The sequence below is a fragment of the Cydia strobilella genome, chromosome 22 (genome assembly GCF_947568885.1).
Source record: "Cydia strobilella chromosome 22, ilCydStro3.1, whole genome shotgun sequence".
Classification (NCBI taxonomy): Eukaryota; Metazoa; Arthropoda; class Insecta; order Lepidoptera; family Tortricidae; genus Cydia; species Cydia strobilella.
In genome coordinates, this window is record NC_086062.1 from 11,813,687 (window position 1) to 11,819,005 (window position 5,319).

At 39.8% G+C, this 5,319-nt stretch overlaps 1 non-coding gene across 1 annotated transcript; it reads right to left on the reverse strand.

Moving 5' to 3' along the window:
- Positions 1 to 5,168: 5,168 nt before the first annotated feature.
- Positions 5,169 to 5,240, reverse strand: Trnat-ggu (transfer RNA threonine (anticodon GGU)). Its single transcript has one exon. It is a non-coding gene; the product is annotated as a tRNA-Thr (tRNA).
- Between the last annotated feature and the right edge of the window lie 79 nt (positions 5,241 to 5,319).

Sequence of the window (5,319 nt, forward strand, 5' to 3'; positions counted from 1 at the left end):
ATATGTTAAACTTTACTATCAATTACTTTATTTAATCTAGATATTTAAGCAATTGGCTAAAAAAATTATAGACGTCACTGGTGATCGTAGAGCTGGCAGCTTCCTCGCACAAAGAGTAAGCATTGCAATACAGCGAGGAAATGCTGCCAGCGTCTACGGCACCATGCCGCGTGCCGCAGGGGATTAGTTTTTAGGTATTTATTTTAAGATTAGTTTTATTTATTTTTAGTTTTAGTTATCTAGATATTATATGTATAAGTTATATTTTATTATACTTGTAACATTTTCATTAAACAGCAGGGGCGTAGCTAGAGGATATGGCGCCCGGGGATGTCACCAAATTTGCGCCCCCTGACGACTGACAAAAGTTTCCCTGCTGCTGCCTTTTGCCCATTTTGGCGCCCCCTCTTGGATGGCGCCCGGGGCACTTGCCCCCCCCCCCCCCCCATCCCCCCTAGCTACGCCACTGTTAAAAAATAACATTTATTGCAGACTAAAAGGTCCATACATGGTTAGCAAACATTACAATCTTATTACTAGTGTTAGTAGCGCATAAAAACTAAAACTAAAACTAGACGGCGAGTGCATGCAGCCCCTGCCAACGGTTGAGCATGGGGCCATTTTCGCGCTCCATGAACACGCCCAGAATGCTGTTGGGGCTGCCGCGGCCGCGCAGGCGACGCATCAGTGAAGCGCACCTCTTGCGCATTATCGCCGCAAAGCTTTCAACTTGTGCCTCCGCAAACATACCAGAGGCACTACAAAATCGCGGCAACCCCATCAACACCCGGAACGCGTTATTATATTGGACGCGTAGGCCGTTGTATGCCCTCTGCGTATAGTTGGTCCACAGGTTGCATGTGTAGAATGACTGACAGTACGCTTTGAAAACAAACAGTCCCGAATTAATAATGACTACTTACACAGGTTATGACATCATTAGTAATCGCACGTTAAATAGATATGCTGATTAAAAACCAGTAGCTAAGTAAATATAAGTACTTTGCCCATCACGTACTCGTAATTAGGGTATTTTAGTACAGATAAATTAAATTGTTTTGCTACAGTCGTGATGGCCGGGTGATTATGAGACCGACAACTTTTCTGATGTAGTACAGTCAAGGGCATAAATATATATACATTCCCAGTTTCAAAAATTTGTGCACGCTCTTACACCTTAGCACAGAATAAGTAATAGTATTATCATACAGAACGACCACGCACCGCCCCGCCCCGACTCGAATTACCTCGCCCCGCGGCAGCACATAGACGGCCGTTTGCCGGCCGCTATTTTTAACTTTTTTAAGCAACTTACACAAATGACGCATGCCGCGTGCACAGACGTGCAGTTCACACATAGAAACGCAAGTGATTTTTGATGTACAGCGTGTCTGCCCTGTGACGTTAGAGGCTTAGACAATAGTCTGTTCACATATTTTCGAGCCATTTGTCTGGATCGATATTTTTGCCTTCGACTTTATACTTTTTTAAAGGAACTACAGAGGGCCTAGCCAACATGACAATCGTACGTCGACGAAAGCCTACCGAAAAGAAAAAGCGTATCGGTATAATAAGATGCTACGAAAAGTCGAGTGACTATTTCCATACATTACTAGTTTCGACTGCAAATTGCAGTTTATTCTTATCAACAATTGTCATCTTAGAAAGAAAGACATTATACACACAAAATAGAATATATCTACATCGAATTCATATCAGAATATCTTACGCCTCTATATAAGGTGGGAGTCCCTCAGGAGCGCACCTAGTAAAGACATCAACGCGCCCCAACGCCGATTTCTAATAAAATAACTAACTGATCATTAAAATGCTAATTTATGACGAACTTGTGTGTGTGTGTGTGAAGGCGGGCGACATTCCATTACTTAGGTTAACGACAAAACCAGTTTAGAAAGGTCTCTGATTATTTGTAGTTATTAGAGATTTGGAGGTGATGTTATATTGGGTTTAGTTTTGTGGCAAGGTCGTCTGCGCCTGCGATGCATATAAGTATATATGTAAATATAAGAATGTGTACATAGTATTTGCGTCAGTGAATACGTTGTGGAATCTGCGTTAAGACATAATATATGTATTATGTATTTTATTTTTGTACTTAATGAAAGAAATTTATATTACTTACTAGCGACCCGCCCCGGCTTCGCACGGGTGTAAAGCTGATGTTATTATACATATCATAGAGTAACTTATACTAGAGCGGTACTGTCATAGTAAATTTTGTAACCCCAGTAAATTCACTGCCATCTGTCGACACACTTTAAAACTAAAAATTAAGATTTATAAAAATACGATAAAATGTATTTAAATATAGATAAATGATTTTTTTTAAATGCATTAATTATTTTTATGATTTTGACCCATGTTCTTTCACTGATATGCGTTAAAATTGTTAAATAACAAACGAAACAGTCAATGCCATCTATACGACAGTGGGCCAAAACTATTGGCGCCCTCTGAACGAGAATAAAATTTACTTGATTTTCGAGGCACGTTTTTTCCTTAGACTGTAAACATCTATTACGGAGTTATATCTATCTTTGATACATATAAACCTTCCTCTTGACTTCAATCACTATCTATTTAAAAAAACCGCATCAAAATCCGTTGCGTAGTTTTAAAGATCTAAACACACATAGGGACAGACAGACAGCAGGAAGCGACTTTGTTTTATACTATGTAGTGATTATTATCGTGTAGTATGGTGCTATTGTTTATATACGCATTAATTTTATTAAATACATCTCATTCTTATTATTATATACTACTATACTATTATTATATTATTATATTATTCACTACTGTAAAATGTGCGTACTATCCTCCCCTCGGGGTAAAGGATGACTCACGTTAGACCGGGCCGTGTCCGGGCCGGAGCTTCCGGCTCTTCGTTTTCTATGGAAAGCATCACGTGATCACCTGTCATGTCATAAAAAGTAAGCTCCGGCCCGGACACGGCCCGGTCTAACGTGAGTCATCCTTTATTGTCCCCAACAGTTTTTAGGGTTCCGTAGTCTGTACCTCAAAACTGTGTGTCTGTCTGTCTGTCTGTCACAGTCTATTTTCTCCGAAACTACTGGACCATTCATACTCGTACTGATTGTCATTGTGACAGGGTACGAAATGCTACTGATTTAAAATTCTTTGGCTTTTAAAACCTAAACGTTCCTGAAGTATAGGACTCTTGCTAAACAATACGGCCTTATCAGTGGAATGCAGAGCATTCGCGATGTGTCAGTTGTGTCACCGCGCTAGTCCATTCAAAATTAAATCTTATCTCTATCCAATTAGGTCTATTATCATTCGATGTCTCACCTCACAGCCAGTCCATACAAAACTAAACCTTTACATATATATAATAGGGTCTGATATACAGTATATTACGTTTATTTATATGTTACTCATATAGTAAACTGATTATGAGCACATTGTGTGTTCGCTGGCTCGCTGTAAACCTTGGATTTAATAGTTTTATGCTTTATTTGATTTGATTACGAAGTTTACACCTGATGAATGATAACAGCAAACATTGCGGGTATTTAGCTTAATGAAATAAGTACTAAGGGATAATCTTCTTACACGAATCGACCTAGCCCACAATGTTCAAGCTTGTTGTGGGTTATAATAAGAAAAACATTCATAATTCAGGAACAAATGTCTGTGATGAACACACAAATTCTGCCTTTACCAGGATTCGAACCCGGGACCTCCAGCTTCGCAGACAGGGTCACTACCGACCGACTATAGGCTAGGAGGCCGTTAAATAGTTTAGTTATCCCTTCCGCAGACGCGCGCGCTGGTGTTGTTACACGACACGGTGACACTAAAAACCTGTTAAGTTAACACGCGTCATATCTGCCAGATATTGGGCAACCCGGAGGCCGCTCCCGCACGGCTAGAATAGTAGCACTGCTTACGTATGTTTTGCAACCGTTAGAAAACCATGAGTTTAGTAGCATTATATAAATTTTAGGCGTCCTATTTTTGAGATTCGTAGCGGCCGCTTAAATGTTTCAAAACGTAAGGTTAACGGAATGGGAAATACGAAAAGCTATTCAGGAAAGACGGTGGGAGGTTTTATCTTAGAATATACTGTACTGTACAAAGGAAATAATTTACGCCATGCATCACTTATTACGGCAGGGGCTCAGGCTCAACCCCACTATAATAGTCCACTACCTAAATGTGTTACAAACCTGATACAGATCTGTTTCATATTGTTAATAGATTTTATAATGTGAAATGTAATGTAAGGTTTAAAGCAATACAGATTTTATTATATGTTTTTTATTATTTCTGTATTCAATAGGTACATCCAATGACACTTATCATTATCCGATTTTGGTCGCATTTTTGATATTTGACAGGCAATTTTGTACATTGTAGATTTGTCTCTATTCCCATTACAGATCTAATATCATGCTAACGCTATTTTATTTAGATAATAACATATTATTCCCACGCAGCGCTCGCTAGACACAGAACTCCGCGCTCGCGTCGAATTATCACGAGAAAATGCACATCGAATTACTTTTTGTGTTAAAAAGTGCCACCTAATGGATTCTACGTATGTGACAATGCGTTTTATCTGGAGAAACTATTCATGCTATATCACTTATCGGTTTCTAACACATAATACGCTATTGTCAACTGTTTTTATATCCAGTTAAACTGCCCCAAGTCATTTGAATCAATTGCAAGTTACAAATGCAGTATTAAGGATGACTCACGTTAGACCGGGCCGTCTCCGGGCCGGAGGTTCCGGCGCTTACTTTTCTATGACATGACAGTTGATCACGTGATGCTTTCCATAGAAAACGAAGCGCCGGAAGCTCCGGCCCGGACACGGCCCGGTCTAACGTGAGTCATCCTTTATTGGGTAGTCTACCTATTATTAAGTACTAAACTCGAAACTAAATTTGGGATAGAAAAAGCCTGCTGCATATGTATAAAAAATATAGTGCCTATAGTCTATTCCGGATTGTAAAAGAGTGTACATTTACAAAAAGCCACGCTCAAATCCTTGGTGACATTCAACAAGGGGGAGTTTTGGCCGATGGGTGTCAAATTCCGGCACTTCGCTTCGATAGTTCGCTAAACAGCTAGCTAATACTTATATTTCGAAATAAAGGAAACGTAAAAAAACTCACTGTCTCAGGCAAGACTCAAACCCGCGACTCCGGGATACCAGCCCGCCGCTCTACCAACTAAGCTACCGAGACGTACCCGTTGTGAGCGAATATAATTAGTTTAAAACAGAGTTTAACAGATGATTTTCTCTCTTTTCAGAGTAAACCAGCA